The sequence below is a fragment of the Heptranchias perlo genome, chromosome 9 (genome assembly GCF_035084215.1).
Source record: "Heptranchias perlo isolate sHepPer1 chromosome 9, sHepPer1.hap1, whole genome shotgun sequence".
In the NCBI taxonomy this organism is placed as follows: domain Eukaryota; kingdom Metazoa; phylum Chordata; class Chondrichthyes; order Hexanchiformes; family Hexanchidae; genus Heptranchias; species Heptranchias perlo.
Window position 1 is genome coordinate 71,832,989 of NC_090333.1, and position 18,352 is coordinate 71,851,340.

An 18,352-nucleotide genomic window follows, 5' to 3' on the forward strand; every position below is an offset into this window, starting at 1 on the left:
TGAAAAGAAGTTTGTCGGAGATCATCCCAAAGGTATTGAAGTAAGTGTTTTATAATTATACTTGGAAAATAAGTAAATCAGTGCTTTCAGACTAACAGTAGATAAACTCATGGCTACTGTAATAATCATAAACTGATATAAATAATATAAATAACCCTTTGTACATGTCTTGTTTTTCATCTCAAACCTTACCTCATAAAACATTAAAAGTTTATATTTAAAGCTGTTTCCATATCGTAGCTTTGGTGAGGAAGTGAAAGAATCTGGAAAGTAATTAATTAGTGTTTTCCTTAGCAATTGTGTAAACAACGTTTATATTTGAGAATTCGAAATCAGAACAGAGACCCGGGGATCAATTATAATCTAAGCCGCTCGTCGGGAAACTGACGAGATGGAGAGCATTGTCGGTTTTACAACCCCCCCGATTTTACTCTCCACCGATCTCGTGGGTTCCACGCCCGGCAAGTTCGGTTAAAATTGCCCCCAACGTTTCTCTCCGCCTTTCTCTCTCAGCATTATTCTGGGGGTTCTCCCCCTGGCCCACCATAACTTTGGCAGAGCAGCTGCAGAAACCCTGGCAAAATAACAGAGGAAAATGTTTTTCCCGGTAGTTTCCGCAACTCTTCTGCCAAAGTCAAGCGAGGGGGAGAACCTGCCTGGATATTCACCCCCCCCCCCCCCCACTACCCTTTCTAAAATAAAAGTTAATAATTGTCAGCTGTGGCTCATTGGTAGCACTGTTGCCTCTGTATCAAGAAGGTCATGAGTTCAAGTCCCACTCCAGAGACTTGAGCACATAAATTAGGTCTGACGCTCCAGTGCCGTACTGAAGGAGTTCTGCACTATCAGAGTGTGCCGTCTTTTGAATGAGATGTTAAACCGAGGCCCTGTCTGCCCCCTCAGGTGGAGAATAAAAGATCCCTTGGCACTATTGTGAAGAAGAGCAGAGGAGTTATCCCTGGTGTCCTGATCAATATTGACTCCTCAACCAACATCACTAAAACAGATTGCTGTTTGTGGGAACTTGCTGTGTGTAAACTGGCTGCCCTGTTTCTTACATTACAACAGTGACAACACTTCAAAAGTACTGTAAAGCGCTTTGGGACATCCTGAGGTCATAAAAGGCACTGTAGAAATGCAAGTCTTTCTTTCTTTATGTGAAACTTGAGTTTAAAAAAACCCTTAATTTGGTATGAACTGAAAAAACCGTACACTGAGCGACAAAAGAATTTGACATTTGTGCTGAGAAATGTAAATGCACTTTCCATTCACAGGTTTTTAAAACAAAACAAAAAATCAATTACATCACGCTGTTGACCTATGCTGCAAGGGGGCGGAGCTCGCAAACAAGCAGACACCAACACAAAGGCTGTGTCTCTCTGAAATAAAAATTAAGGACTCATCGGTAATTCGAAACTGAAGCTTTACCTGAATAAAGCTGTTAAAATTCATTCTCCTGTTGGTTTTGAAATAATTTGGGAAAGGAAAGGCGTGCAGGAGCTGAAATAATGCTCCCAGCCAAAGAGGTCTTGGTTTTGTAGTAAGTCTGCAAACTGTCCCAATGCTGAAGTATTCTGCCTGCTCTGAGATTTGTGCTTTATCTCATTAGTAGAATTATGCATAGCCACCTTTGCAGCTCTGCTCTTGTGGTGGGAGCTAGCCCAATGGATTAAGCAGAATTTCTGGTCATCTAGTCCAAATTAAAGGGATATCCACACTTAAAGGTGAGTGACTGCATTTGGGGCCAAATATTTATTTCAGCTTCATCAAGTTTCCAAATCAATTTCAGATATTCGTCAGGCTGGGTCAAGGCAGAAAGTAGGAGGGGGAGAGGGAGGGGAGGAGAGGGAGGGGAGGAGGAGAGAGAGGTGAGGGGGAGGAGGAGAGGGAGGGGAGGAGGAGAGGGAGGTGATTGGCAGAGGGAAGGGAGGAGGAGAGGGAGGGGAGGGGGAGAGGGAGGTGAGGGGGAGGGGAGGAGGAGAGGGAGGTGATTGGGAGAGGAAGGGGAGGAGGAGAGGGAGGTGAGGGGGAGAGGGAGGTGAGGGGGAGAGGGAGGTGAGGGGGAGAGGGAGGGGAGGAGGAGAGGGAGGGGAGGAGGAGAGGGAGGTGATTGGCAGAGGGAGGTGAGGAGGAGAGGGAGGTGAGGGGGAGAGGGAGGGGAGGAGGAGAGGGAAGTGATTGGGAGTGGGAGGGGAGGAGGAGAGGGAGGTGAGGGGGAGAGGGAGGGGAGGAGGAGAGGGAGGGGAGGAGGAGAGGGAGGGGAGGAAGAGAGGGAAGTGATTGGGAGAGGGAGGTGAGGGGGAGAGGGAGGTGATGGGGAGAGGGAGGGGAGGAGGAGAGGGAGGTGAGGGGGAGAGAGAGGGGAGGAGGAGAGGGAGGTGAGGGGGAGAGGGAGGTGAGGGGGAGAGGGAGGGGGGGAGGGGAGGGGGAGAAGTGTCAGGCATAAATTAAGTGAAAGGAAATCCAATATGGTACAAAACTGTGGGCGAGTGAATGAGTGGTACAGCATCTGCTCCTTGTACTTGAGATGGCTAAATAAGACTGCACGAGGTGGGTGCAAGGAGGGTTGTCCAATTCGGCACTTCAGAGTGTCCTCTCCAGTAGACATCGAGGCACCATTCCTGCGGGACCTGGGACCAGATGGAGAAGAAGACTGCAAGCAATCGAATCTGTCAAGGAAACAGTATCCAACTCTACTCACACAGACAGCTCAAAAACTGCTTGCTGCAGAAGTGATGTCTGTCCCATATGTACATCTCACCCAAGCCAAGCCCTCTCACCAAACTACAGCTCATCCTTTGCACCTCATGCACACCCATAGCTCAGGATAGCCCACAATAGAGGTGCATTGTCGAATTGGAAAATTTGTCATAGTCACCTCTTTCAAGTCATTTTAAAATAGCCTAGCTGCACGATGCATAGGCACCCAGTGACACCCAGGTTGTGTATATGACTGTCACTGAGCACGTGCTACTTCAACTCCCAGTCTCTCAAGATGACTTCTCTGCAGGGACAATCTGATGCCACCTTGAGGGACTAAATCCCAACCTGGAGAGTGTTCTCCCTTGTCAGGTATCTCGTGACCTGCCCAAGAAGGTCTGTGGTGATCCGTGGACCACCCTACCTGGGTAATGGCAGGACTGTGCCCCCTGCCCCCCCCCATTTTCCCAACTTCACAAACGAATTCCTGGGAAATGCTCCTCATCCTTCAGCTTCCAAAGGGCAGTTGGAAGTCCAAGGGAACGCTCATCTAGCCAATGGGGGGTGGGGAGGAGGGAGGGGAGCTGTTGCACATGACAGTGAAACACCTGTGATGGGAAGGTGGTAGCGAGGGCCAAATAAAAATAAAACTGCTGGGCCAAAAAAGCACACAATGCTTCAAGGTCAGAGGAAAACCTCAAAGTAAAAATGTCAAATAACAGTTCTACTTAATAACCCGAGGGTGGTACAGCTTTAAGAGCTGACTGGAGGCACTTCCTGTGGCTGTACACCAGCAGGCCTGCTCTCCACTCCAGCTATATCCAGTGCGAGCTATATCCTGGGCGAGCGAGCTCCAATGGAGCAAAGCAGCACAATTTACGGAGAAGACAGGACACCCTCCCACTAAATGCAGATATTAATGAGGTTCGCCCTCATAGAGCAGCACGAGCTTTTTTGATCCCTGACGTCCACCCAGTGCAAAAACCAGCACAGCCACAGAACCGGCGCTGAGGCCTCAAATTCTGATTTTCCGTTCCCTCTGCACTGCACTCACACCCGCATCACTGGCTAGAAGGACCACCCGGACTGCAGCGGTTCAAGGCGGCGGCTCACCACCACTTTCTCAAGGGTCAATTAGGGAATGGGCAATAAATGCTGGCCTTGCCAGCGACGCCCACATCCCATGAATGAATTTTAAAAAGCGCAGGGGAACACAACTTCAGCTCCTCAGAAGTCCTGTTACACCATGGGCGGTGCGAGTCATAAAACTGTACATTGAGAGAGTCGTTTGATGCACTCTGGGGAGGGATCGCACTGTGCATGCGATCAGATTGCAGCATCAAGGGAATTAAATCAAATCGACCTTAGGTTAAGCCCGGGTGTGTGTCAGACTTGGCACTACACTATTTAAAAACAAAAGCATGTGTCCTCAAATCAGGACATCTTCAGGTTTTTCGACAGTTCAATAGTTTTTCTCCCTCTGTAACTGGTGCTATGTAAATGTGCCCTCTTACAATGATAGCTGTGGGGAAAATATCAGGCTTTTCAGGAGCTTGAAGTCTCATAGTAAAAACCTTAATGATGGTATTAAAAGACACAAAAAACCTTCTATGGCTAAATTTAATCATGTTATTGTAAAATATACAATTTTTTTATTTTCTTATCTTGTTTACAACCTTATTTTGGATATAAGGACTTTCAGTTACAGAGGAAAAAATGGCAGCCAACAGGACTTGGAATTTTCTTCAGTGTTATGATGGCTTTGTCTTTCACTTTCTTTAATTCATAGTTTCTGCTGACTGGCCATTCGGGATGGAATGTTTTTGCAAGTCTTCAGCAGTATTTCATTGGTAATATTGAAATGTTCCTGACTTTTTCAGTTCTGAGTTGCTGATGTTTTACTTTGAGTCAATTAAGAGAGTGACACAAAAGAATGACAGACAAAATGTGACAGAAAAATAAAATGACAGAGGAAGAATGACAGGAAAGTGCCCCAGGGAGCAAATGTTACATTTATAAAAAGTACACTATATAGGCAAGACTTTTCACTTGGGAATTTCCTCGGGGGTTCTCCTGGTTGCCCTCCATAACTTCTAGGGAAGATTGGTGGAAACCCCGTTTATGAAAGTCATGGTAGCCGATCGGGAGAATCCCTGAGGAAATTCCCAGTGATAATGTATAGTCAGAGGACATTGTAAAGGAGTTTTCCTCCCCTCGCCCCCAGAAGATTTAGAAAATCAAATGGCTTCTCCGCACTACGCTGGGAAGCCTCTTTTATTTAAATCATTCATAGAGATCTCCCATCTTGTCATGGAGAATCCCTTCAAGGAATCCCAGCCATACGATAAAGAAAAGCCATATTCTCAATGTGACTGGAAACTGGCTTTAAGTTGGCTGAGCGCGATTAAGAGTTCCTCAGGGCAGTGTCCGAGGCCCAATCATCTTCAGCTGCTTCATCAATGACCTTCCCTCCAGCATAAGGTCAGAAATGGGGATGTTCGCTGGCATTCGATAAGGTGCCACATAAAAGATTACTGCACAAGATAAGGGCTCATGGTGTTGGGGGTAATATGCTAGCATGGATAGAGGATTGGCTAACTCACAGAAAACAAAGAGTCGGGATAAAAGGGTCATTTTCAAAATGGCAATCTGTAACTAGTGCTGGGGCCTCAACTATTTACAATGTATATCAATGACTTGGATGAAGGAACAGAGTGTCTTGTGGCCAAATTTGCTGATGATACAAAGATAGGTGGAAAAGCAAGTTGCAATGAGGACACAAAGTGTCTGTAAAGGGATATTGCCAGGTTAAGCGAATGAGCAAAAATTTGGCAGATGGAATGTAATGTGGGAAAATGTGAAGTCATCCACTTTGGGAGGAAAAATAAAAAAGCAAAATATTATTTGAATGGAGAAATACTACAAAATGCCGCGGTGCAGAGGGATCTGGGTGTCCTCGTACATGAAACACAAAAAGTCAACATACAGGTGCAGCAGGTAATCTGGAAGGCAAACGGAATATTGGCCTTTATTTCTAAGGGGATGGAGTATAAAAGCAACAGGGTGCTGGTGAGACCACACCTGGAGTACTGCGCACAGCTCTGGTACCCTTATTTAAGGAAGGACATACTTGCATTGGAGGCAATTCAAAGAAGGTTCACTAGGTTGATTCCAGGTATGGAAGGGTTGTCTTATGAGGAAAGATTGAACAGGTTGGGTCTATACTCATTGGAGGTTAGAAGAATGAGAGGAGACCTTATTGAAACATACAAGATTCTGAGGGAACTCGATAGGGTAGATGCTGAGAGGATGTTGCCCCTCATGGGGGAATCTAAAACTAGGGGGGCACAGTCTCAGAATAACGGGTCGCCCATTTAAGATGGAAATGAGGAGGAATTTCTTCTCCCAGAGGGCCATGAACCTTTCGAATTCTTTACCCCAGAAAGCTGTGGAGGTTGAGTCATTGAATACATTCAAGGCTGAGTTAGACAAATTTTTGATCAGCAAGGGAGTCAAAGGATATGGGGAAAGGGCGGGAAAGTGGAGTTGAGGTTAAAATCAGGTCAGCCGAGATCTCATTAAATGGCAGAGCAGGCTCGAGGGGCCGAATGGCCTACTCCTGCTCCTATCTCTTATGGTCTGTTATGGTCTTATTGCACAGAATTCAGTTCCAGTCGCAACCCCTCAGATAATGAAGCAGTCTGTGCCCGCATGCAGCAAGACCTGGACAACACCCAGGCTTGGGCTGATAAGTGGCAAGTAACATTCACGCCAGACAAATGCCAGGCAATGACCATCTCCAACAAGAGGGAGTCTAACCACCTCCCCTTGACATTTAACAGCATTACCATCGCTGAATCCCCCACCATCAACATCCTGGGGGTCACCATTGACCAGAAACTTAACTGGACCAGCCATATAAATACTGTGGCTACAAGAGCAGGTCAGAGGCTGGGTATTCTGCAGTGAGTGACTCACCTCCTGACTCCCCAAAGCCTTTCCACCATCTACAATGGCACAAGTCAGGAGTGTGATGGAATACTCTCCACTTGCCTGGATGAGTGCAGCTCCAACAACACTCAAGAAGCTCGACACCATCCAGGACAAAGCAGCCCGCTTGATTGGCACCCCATCCACCACCCTAAACATTCACTCCCTCCACCACCGGCGCACTGTGGCTGTAGTGTGTACTATCCAGAGGGTGCACTGCAGCAACTCGCCAAGGCTTCGTCGACAGCACCTCCCAAACCCGTGACCTCTACCACCTAGACGGACAAGAGCAGCAGGCACAAGGGAACAACACCACCTGCACGTTCCCCTCCAAGTCACACACCATCCCGACTTGGAAATATATCGCCGTTCCTTCATCGTCGCTGGGTCAAAATCCTGGAACTCCCTTCCTAACAGCACTGTGGGAGAACCTTCACCACACGGACTGCAGTGGTTCAAGAAGGCGGCTCACCACCACCTTCTCAAGGGCAATTAGGGATGGGCAATAAATGCCGGCATTGCCAGTGACGCCCACATCCCATGAACAAAAAAAAATGACTTTGCCACTTGTTTATTGTCTGCAAAATGCTTTGGGACATCCTGAAGTCATGAAAGGCACGATGTAAATCCACGTTTTTCTTTCTTATACGTGCTAAAAACGCTGAACCAACTTGAAGCCAGCTCCTGATCGTTGTGGGAATGCAGCATCCCTTTACTTTGGGTTTGGGATCTGGGGCATGGGGGTTGGATCAGTTGGGGTGGTAGTGACTTGGGTCGTGGCATGGGTGAGGAGGGAGGCAAGAGCAACAAGGTGGGAAAGGGAGCTGGAAGTAAATAGAATGGGGCGAGGTGGGAGGCTGAATTTCAGTCAGCCTCAGGCAGGTCGTACGGCGGAGCACCGTGCCACTTACATTGGAGACGGGAGCTGGGAGGACTCAGTAAGAGATAAATATACGGTAATAATGGAAAGGAATAGGTCAGGCATTACTTGTAGCGGGATAGAAATAACGTGGCAGAAATAAGCAGGGCAGGGAAGTATTACAGGAGGTAAGTGTGTCATTATACAAAAGCAAGGAAGTGATGATGAACCTTTATACATCACTGGTTAGACCGCAGCTGGAGTATTGTGTCCAATTCTGAGCACCACACTATAGAAAAGAAATTAAGGCCTTGGAGAGCGTGCGGAGGAGGTTTACCACAATGGTTCCAGGAATGAGGGAATTCAGTTATGTGGAGAGACTAGACAAAGTGGGATTGTTCTCCTTAGAGCAAAGTAGGTTAAGGGGAGATTTACAACAACAGCAACTTGCATTTAAGTAGTGCCTTTAATGTAGTAAAACATCCCAAGGCACTTCACAGGAGCGATCAAACAAAATTTGCCACTGAGCCACATAAGGAGATATTAGGACAGGTGACCAAAAGTTTGGTCAAAGAGGTAGGTTTTAAGGAGCATCTTAAAGGATGAGCGAGAGGTAGAGAGGTGGAGAGGTTTAGGGAGGGAATTCTAGAGCTTAGGGCCTAGGCAGCTGGAGGCACGGCCGCCATTGGGGATGCGATTCAAATCGGGGAAGTACAAGAGGCAAGAATTGGAAGAGTGCTGAGATCTCGGAGGGTTGTAGTGCTGGAGGAGGTTACAGCGATAGGGAGGGATGAGGACATGGAGGGATTTGAAAAAACAAGGATGAGAATTTTAAAATCGAAGCATTCCCAGACTGGGATTCAATGTAAGTCAGTGAGCACAGGGGCGATGGATGAACGAGACTTGGTGTGAGTTAGGATCCGGGCAGCAGAGTTTTGGATGAGCTCAAGTTTATGGCAGGTGGAAGATGGGAGGCCGGTCAGGAGAGCATTGGAATAGTCCAGTCTAGAGGTAACAAAGGCATGGATGAGGGTTTCAGCAGCAGATCAGCTGAGGCAGAAGTGGAGACAGGCGATGTTACGAAGGTGGAATTAGGCGGTCTTGGTGATGGGGAGGATATATGGTTGGAAACTCATCTCAGGGTCAAACAGGATGCCAAGGTTGCGAACGGTCTGGGTCAGCCTCAGACAGTGGCCAGGGAGAGGGATGGAGTCGGTGGTTAGGGAAAGGTGTTTGTGGCAGGGACCAAAGACAACGGCTTCAGTCTTCCCATTATTTAGTTGGAGGAAATTTTTGCTCATCGAGTACTGGATGTTGGACAAGCAGTGTGACAAATCAGAGAGAGTGGAGGGGATCGATTGAGGTGGTGGTGAGATGTCATCAGCGTACACGGGGAACCTGACATTGTGTTTTCGGATGATGTCGCCGAGGGGCAGCATGTAAATGAGAAATAGGAGGGGCCAAGGATAGATCCTTGAAAGACTCCAGAGGTAACGGTGTGGGAGTGGGAAGAGAAGCCATTGCAGGTGATTCTCTGGCTACGACTGGATAGATAAGAATGGAAACAGGTGAATGCAGTCCCACCCAGCTGGATGACGGAGGAGAGGCGGTGGAGGAGGATGGTGTGGTCAACCATGTTCAAGGCTGCAGACAGGTCGATGAGGATGAGGAGGGATAGTTTACCATCGTCACAGTCACATAGGATGACATTTGTGACTTTGATAATCATGACTGATTTAGACAAAGTAAAAAAAGAGAAACTGTTCTCATTGGCGGAAGGGTCAAGAACCAGAGGACACAGATTTAAGGTGATTGGTAAAAGAAACAAAGGCAACGTGAGGAAAAACATTTTTACGCAGCGAGTAGTTATGATCTGAAATGCACTACCTGAAAGGGCGGTGGAAGCAGATTCAATCGTGGCTTTCAAAAAGAAATTGGATAAATATTTGAAGGGAAAATATTTGCAGGACTATGGGGAAAGAGCGGGGGAACTGGATTGCTCTTGCAAAGTGCCAGCACAGGCTTGATGGGCCGAATGGCCTCCTTCTGTAACGATTCTATTCCATTCTATGATAAGGGCCGTTTCAGTACAGTGGCAGGGGCGGAAACCTGATTGGTTGGAGCTGTGGGAATTTAATAGAGGTGTTCAAAATTATGAAGGATTATGATGGAATAGATAAAGAGAAACTGTTTCCAATAACAGGAGGGTCAGTACAGATTGAAGATAATTGGCAAGAAAGCCAGGGGGGAGATGATGTGAAATTTTTTTACTCAGCAAGTTGTTGTGATCTGGAATGCACTGCCTGAAAGGGTGTTGGAAGCAGATTGAATAGTAACTTTCAAACGGGAAATGGGTTTACACTTAAAAAGGAAAAATTTACAGGGCTACGGGGACAGGGCAGGGGAGTGGGACTAATTGGATAGCCCTTTCAAAGAGCCGGAACAGGCACGATTGGTCAAACTGCCTCCTTCTGTATGATTCTATGATTAACAGGAAGTGCACACATACACAAGACGTTTAATATATAATAAATATAGAATAATAGTGTAAGCTGGGAGTGATTCTAGTCTGCAGTATTACATGGTAGCCAAAGTTCCAATATTGACATAGTCTTACATTTTCCTACACAGAATTACATATACAATGCGTACTATGCATACACTATACAGTGTTAGACAGCATGACATTGTGTCCCATGGTGCTACAAAGCATTACTGACTGTTATACAACTCTACAGAGCGTGAAACAACATCACACTAGGGGGAATTTTAACCCACCCCACTTGACCGTAACGGAACGGGCCATGCAGTTAAAATAGCTGTACTAAGATTCACCGCCCTGTTCCTGCCCGTCGCCATCTTACCCGGGGCCTTTTTGTAGGTGACGGAGATGCCCGCCTGACTCAGGTGGGAGCTTTATTAATATATGCTAATCGGGGACCGATGATGTCTATCGGACACCAATGCCATTTTGATGGTTTTACTGAGTGAGGCTCAGTAAAACCTGGTGGGGAAGAATTGGAGACCCTGTAAGGTAAGTCAAAACTTTCCTTAGCGGGCCCAGGTATAGCAGGAGTGCTCCTCTGAGCCACACAAAGAAAGTCTGCACTTCTGCTGCCCCGGGTTCCCCCTTCCCCACCCATAAATTTGGCCTCAATCCAACCCCCTGTCTGCAGCTTACCTTGGTGCCCTCAGGCAGCCTCCAGGCCCCACGGTTCTGATCTGCCCGAAGCTGAGCAGCAGCCTCTTTCTGCCTGCTTTGGCCAGGCGGCTGACCAGTGGAATATACCAGCCCAGGACTCCCAGTCAGGAAGTCCATCTGGTTCCCCTGTCCCCCTGCCCGGGAGTTACAATCCACCCGACAATATTACAAAGTGTTATCTGTAAATAGCACATCCAGCATATTTTAAACATTGTTACATAGCATAATCTCGTGTTAGGTAGTAACATTCGGAACAGGAGTGGACCATTCAGCCCCTCGGGCCTGCTCCACCATTCAATCAGATCATGGCTGATCTATGTTGACCACCTACCTTCTATTGGTCACAACGACATGCATCAAGTACAAGACACTTGACAGTGGAGTATACGGAATAGACTTTATTCATATACAGTACAGTTGATCAATCTAGACCATATACAGGAGCAGCTGCGGGTCTCTCTCACTTTCAAGCTCTCCCACCTAGCTCTGGAAAAGCCCACCCTTCTTATACACCTCAGCTTGCCCACTTCAAAGGTATATTTCACAGATAAAACTTCCATGATTGATCTGTTCTTGGATTCTTTTAAGAACAACTTATTTACATAAACAGCCTTAGTTGTTTACTTCATAGGTACATTCCATTAACAAGACTTCCTGATCTATCTGTTCTCAGAACCTTCCAAGAACAGTTTATCGACAGCTTATTTACCTAAACATCCACTGTACACCGTGGTTAATTGATGCCTCTGTCTATGTATATTACACTAGTCACTAAAGTTATACATTAATCACTTATGGTCAATGTTGTCCCAGTCATTATCGCTTTGCATAGGCCTCCCTTGTAGATCGTTATCAGGCATTTGAATTAAACTATATAATCCATTCTTCCTTCTCCTCGAAACCCCGCTGGTTTCTTGTTTATCTTAGAAAGCCTGTTGTTCCATGACTAGTTGTAGTTATACAGGTTAGTTTGATTATTAACCCTTAACTCTCCAACATGTCCAACAATCTACACCCCAATTCCACTTTCCCGACGATGGTCCATATTCCTTGATACTCTTACCTAACAAAAATCTATCTACCTCAGTCTTGAAAGCTCCAATTGTCCAAATATTTAGTAGAGTTCTATTATTGTTGCACAGTTCTATAATAAGCATCACATATAAATTCCATATTTGGACGTATTGTATTACGTAGTGTTATACAGGGTTGCATGGTGTAACAAAGTGTGTTACACAGTACTACATCTCAACACACAAAAGTATCTACTGCGTCTGTCACACTTGAAAGACTCATACATGTACCTGATTGAATCAAATAGCATATTCATGAAACGGTAACAAATCACAACTGAACAGAGAAGGAAACTAACGATCAACAACAGCATCATCAAAAAAGGGAACGAAAGTAATCAGCCTCTAACCGATCTCACAATGTACCAAAAAACAGTTAGACTTTGTGGATTTAGAAGGACAGGCAAATTAAAACACACCTTCACCTTAGCAACACAAGAAGTGTACAGCACTTCTGTCCTTATAAAACAGTGAATCGTCCACCTTATCACGAGTAAATCAAGATCCATTAATAGCGTTAAATCGCTGCAGAGCATTAAATAGTTACGTCTTATTAAACAGTGTCATGTGTTAGAGCTTTATGTGATATTACACATCCTTTCATAAGATCAGGCAATGTTCCGCAGTGTGAACTAATATCACACAGTTAGTGTTGTGTAGGATTAGATAGAATTACACAGCACTATATTCCTGCAAAGTGTTATGTAGCATTAAATAATCCTTACTTTAAATATTGTTTCACACCATAGTACATAAATTGGAAATAGTATCTTTATTACTTCACTGTATTGTATCACAATGCATTGACAGAAAGAAAGACTTGCATTTATATAACACCTTCCATGACCTCAGGACATCCCAAAGTGCTTTGAAACCAATGAAGTACTTTTTGAAGTGTGGTCACTGTTGTAATGTGGGAAACATAGCAGGACATCAAGTTCCCACAAACAGCAAACTGTTTTAGTTGTGGGATAAATATTGGCTAGGACATCAGGGAGAATTCCCCTACCCTACTCTACTGCTGTGGGATCTTTTATGTCCAACTGAGAGGGAAGAAGAGGCCTCAGTTTGATGTATTAGCCGAACAGCAGCACCTCTGACACTGAAGCACTCCTTCAGTACTGCACTGAAGTGTCAGCCTAGATTCATGGGCTCAGGTCTACTGCAGTGTGACTGGAACCCACAACCTTCTGACTCAGAGGCAAGAATGCTACCAACTGAGGCAGAGCTCACATGTGGAGTTACAAAGTTTTGGGGGGGTGGGGAGAGAGGTGACCTTGCATGGGGAATTGTCCCTATTGTTTGCCATAACTGATAAAGAGGGAGAAAATTGAATATGAGATTAAACTAGCAAGAAATATAAAAACAGATTGTAAGAGTGTCTGCAAGCATATAAAAAGGAATAGATTAGCAAAAGTAAACGTGGGTCCTTTAGAGACAGAGACAGGAGAAATTATAATGGGGAATAAGGAAATGGCAGAGATGTTAAACAAAAATTTTATATCTGTCTGCAGAGCAGATGATGTAAAAAACATACCAGAAATAGTGGGGAACCAAGGGTCTAATGAGAGGGAGGAACTTAAAGTAACTAAGATTAGCAAAGAAAAAGTTATAGAAAAATTAATGGGACTAAAAGCCAACAAATCCCCTGGACCTGATGGCCTACATCCTAGGGTTTTAAAAGAGGCGGCTGCAGAGATAGTGGATGCATTGGTTTTGATCTTCCAGAATTCCCTAGATTCTAGAATGGTCCCTGTGGATTGGAAGGTAACAAATGTAACCCCGCTATTCAAGAAAGGAGGGAGAGAGAAAACAGGGAACTACAGGCCAGTTAGCCTGACATCAGTAGTAGGGAAAATGCTAGAATCTATTATTAAAGATCTAGTAACAGGGCACTTAGAAAATCATAATATGATTAGACAGAGACAACACGGTTTTATGAAAGGGAAATCGTGTTTGACAAAACCATTAGAGTTTTTTGAGGGTGTAACTAGCAGTGTAGATAAAGGGGAACCAGTGGATGTAGTATATTTGGATTTTCAATCGGCATTTGATAAGGTGCCACATAAAAGGTTGTTACACAAGATTAGTGCTCATGGGATTGCGGCTAATATATTAGCATGGATTGAGGATTGGTTAATGGACAGAAAACAGAATGTAAAATTAAACGGGTCATTTTCATAGAATCATAGAATCATAGAAAGGTTACAGCACGGAAGGAGGCCATTCGGCCCATCAAGTCCGTGCCAGCAAGAGCAATCCAGCTAGTCCCACTCCCCCGCCCTATCCCCCTAGCTGTGCAAATGTTTTAATTTCAAATACTTTGCCAATTCCCTTTGAAAGCTATGATTGAATCTGCCTCCACCACCCCCTCGGGCAGAGCATTCCAGATCGTAACCACTCGCTGCGTGAAAAAGATTTTCCTCATGTCACCTTTGCTTCTTTTGCCAATCACCTTAAATCTATGTCCTCTGGTTCTTGACCCTTCTGCCAATGGGAACAGTTTCTCTCTATCTACTCTGTCTAGACCCTTCATGATTTTGAATACCTCCATCAAATCTCCTATCAACCTTCTCTGCTCCAAGGAGAACAATCCCAGCTTCTCCAGTCTAACCACATAACTAAAGTCCCTCATCCCTGGAATCATTCTAGTAAATCTCTTCTGCACCCTCTCTAAGGCCTTCACATCTTTCCTAAAGTCTGGTGCCCAGAACTGGACACAATACTCCAGTTGTGGCCAAACCAATGTTTTATAAAGGCTCATCATAACTTCTTTGCTTTTGTACTCTATGCCTCTATTTATAAAGCCCAGGATCCAGTATGCTTTTTAACCGCTTTCTCAACCTGCCCTGCCACCTTCAATGATTTGTGCACATATACGCCCAGATCTCTCTGATTCTGTACCCCTTTTAGAATTGTGCCCTCTGGTTAATATATTGCCTCTCCTCAATTTTCCTACCGAAATGTATCACTTCGCATTTTTCTGCATTAAATTTCATCTGCCATGTGTCCGCCCATGCCACCAGCCTATCTATATCCTCTTGAAGTCTATCACTATCCTCCTCACTGTTCACTGTTCACCGAGTTTTGTGACATTGGCAGATTTTGAAATTGTGCCCTGTACACCCGAGTCCAAGCCATTAATATATATCAAGAAAATCAGTAGTCCCAGCACCGATCCCTGGGGAACACCACTGTACACCTCCCTCCAGTCCGAAAAACAACCATTCACCACTACTCTCTGTTTCCTGTTACTTAGCCAATTCTGTATCCTTGCTGCTACTGCATTGTTCCATGGGCTTCAATCTTGATGACAAGCCTATTATGCGGAAGTTTATCAAACGCCTTTTGAAAGTCCATATACATCACATCAACTGCATTGCCCTCATCGACCCTCTCTGTTACCTCATCAAAAAACTCTATCAAGTTAGTTAAACACGATTTGCCTTTAACAAAGCCATGCTGACTTTCCCTAATCAATCCACACTTGTCCAAGTGACTGCTAATTCAGTCCTGGATTGTTGTTTCTAAAAGTTTCCCTACCACCGAGGTTAAACTGACTGGCCTATAGTTGCTGGGTTTATCCTTACACCCTTTTTTGAACAAGGGTGTAACATTTGCAATTCTCCAGTCCTCTGGCACCACCCCCGTATCTACGGATGTTTGGAAGATTATGGCCAGTATCTCCGCAATTTCCATCCTTACTTCCCTCAGCAACCTAGGATGCATCCCATCCGGACCGGGTGACTTATCTACTTTAAGTACAGCCAGCCTTTTCAGAACCTCCTCTTTATCAATTATTAGCCCATCCAGTATCTCAACTACATCTTCCTTTACTGAGACTCTGGCAGCATCTTCTTCCTTGGTAAAGACAGATGCAAAGCATTCATTTAGTACCTCAGTCATCCTCTCTGCTTCCATGAGTAGATTTCCTTTTTGGTCCCTAATCAGCCCCACCCCTCCTCTTACTGTTTATGTGCCTATAGAAGACTTTTGGATTCCCTTTTATATTTGCCACCACTCTATTCTCATACTCTCTCTTGCCCCTCTTATTTCCTTTATCGCTTTCCCTCTGAGCTTTCTATATTCAGCCTGATTCTTATTTGTGTTATCAACCTGACATCTGTCCTACGCCCCTTTTTTCTGCTTCATCTTACTCTCTATCTCTTTTGTTGTCCAGGGAGCTCTGGCTTTAGTTGCCCTACCTTTCTCCCTCGTGGGAATGTACCTAGACTGTACCCAAACCATCTCCTCCTTAAAGGCTGCCCATTGTTCAATTACAGTTTTGCCTGCCAATCTTTGATTTCAATTTACCCGGGCCAGATCTGTTCTCATCCCAGTGAAATTGGCTCTCCTCCAATTGAGTATTTTTACTTTAGAGTGGTCCATGTCCTTTTCCATAGCTATTCTAAACCTTATGATACTATGATCGCTGTTCCCTAAATGTTCCTCCACTGACACTTGCTCCACTTCGCATGCCTCATTCCCCAGAACCAAATCCAGCAATGCCTCCTTCCTCGTTGGGCTGGAAATGTACTGGTCAAGAAAATTCTCCTGAACACACTTCAAAAATTCCTCCCCCTCTTTGCCCCTTATATTATTATTATCCTAGTCTATATTAGGATAGTTGAAGTCCCCCATTATCACTACTCTATAGCTTTTGCTCCTCTCTGTAATTTCCCTGCAAATTTGCTCCTCTATATCCTTCCCACTAGTTGGTGGCCTATAGAATAGACCCAGTAGTGTAATGGCACCTCTTTTATTTCTTAACTCTAGCCAAATAGATTCTGTCCTTGACCCCTCCAGGACATCCTCTCTCTCCAGTACTGCAATATTCTCCTTAATCAATACTGCCACCCCCCTCCTTTCTTTTCTTCCCTATCTTTCCTGAACACCTTGTATCCAGGAATATTTAGTACCCAATCCTGCCATATTTTGAGCCAGGTCTCCGTTATCGCCACAACATCATATTCCCATGTGGCTATTTGAGCCTGCAGCTCACTAACCTTGTTTACCATGCTTCGTGCATATGCACTGTGAACCAATCTTAGATTTTCTTGTACCCTCTCTTAGTCTGATCCCATCTACTATCGTACTATTACTTGCTCTAGTTCTATCTTTCTCCCCCGATCCTTTGTGCCCCTTGTTTCTCCTTTCCAATGCTACATCCTGGTGCCCATCCCCCTGCCAAATTAGCTCAAGACCCCCCCTCCCCCCAACAGCACCAGCGAACCTCCCCGCGAGGACATTGGTCCCAGCTCTGTTGAGGTGCAACCCGTCCGGCCTTTACAGGTCCCACCTCCCCCAGAACTGGACCCAGTGCCCCTGAGATGAGGAGAAACTTCTTCACTCAGAGGGTAGTAGGTCTGTGGAATTTGCTGCCCTAGGAAGCTGTGGAAGCTACATCATTAAATAAATTTAAAGCAGAAATAGACAGTTTCCTCGAAGTAAAGGGAATTAGGGGTTACGGGGACCGGGCAGGAAATTGGACATGAATTTAGATTTGAGGTTAAGATCAGATCAGCCATGATCTTATTGAATGGCGGAGCAGGCTCGAGGGGCTGATTGGCCTACTCCTGCTCCTATTTCTTATGTTCTAGGAATTTAAAGCCCTCCCACCTTCACCATCTCTCCAGCCACGCATTCAACTGCTCAATCCTCCTATTTCTATACTCGCTAGCGCATGGCACCAGGATTAATCCGGAGAATACTACCTTTGAGGTCCTGTTTATTAATCTCTTTCCTAACTCCTTAAAATCTTCCTGCTGGACCTCATCCCTCTTTCTACCTATGTCTTTGGTACCGAAATGGACCACGACCTCTGACTGTTCACCCTCCCCCTTCAGTATATTTCGGGTTGACAGGTTGTAACTAGTGGAGTGCCTCAGGGATCGGTGCTTGGGCCTCATCTATTTACAATCTATATTAATGACTTAGATGAAGGGACCAAGTGTAATGTATCCAAGTTTGCTGACGATATAAAGCTAGGTGAGTAAGTAAGCTGTGAGGAGGACACACAGAGCCTACAAAGGGATATCGACAGGTTAAGTGAGTGGGCAAGAAGGTGGCAGATGGAGTATAATGTGGAGAAATGTGAGGTTATTCACTTTGGTGAGAGAAATGGAAAAACAGAATATTTTTTAAATGGTGAGAAACTATTAAATGTTAGTCTTCAGAGGGATTTAGGTGTCCTTGTACATGAAACACAGAAAGTTAACATGCAGGTACAGCAAGCAATTAGGAAGGTAAATGGTATGTTGGCCTTTATTGCAAGGGGGTTGGAGTACAAGAGTAAGGAAGTCTTGCTGCAACTGTACAGGGCTTTGGTGAGACTACACCTGGAGTACTGTGTACAGTTCTGTTCTCCTTACCTAAGGAAGGATATACTTGCCTTAGAGGCGGTGCAACGAAGGTTCACTAGATTGATTCCTGGGATGAGAGGGTTGGCCTATGAGAAAAGATTGAGCAGATTGGGCCTATACTCTCTGGAGTTTAGAAGAATGAGAGGTGATCTCATTGAAATATATA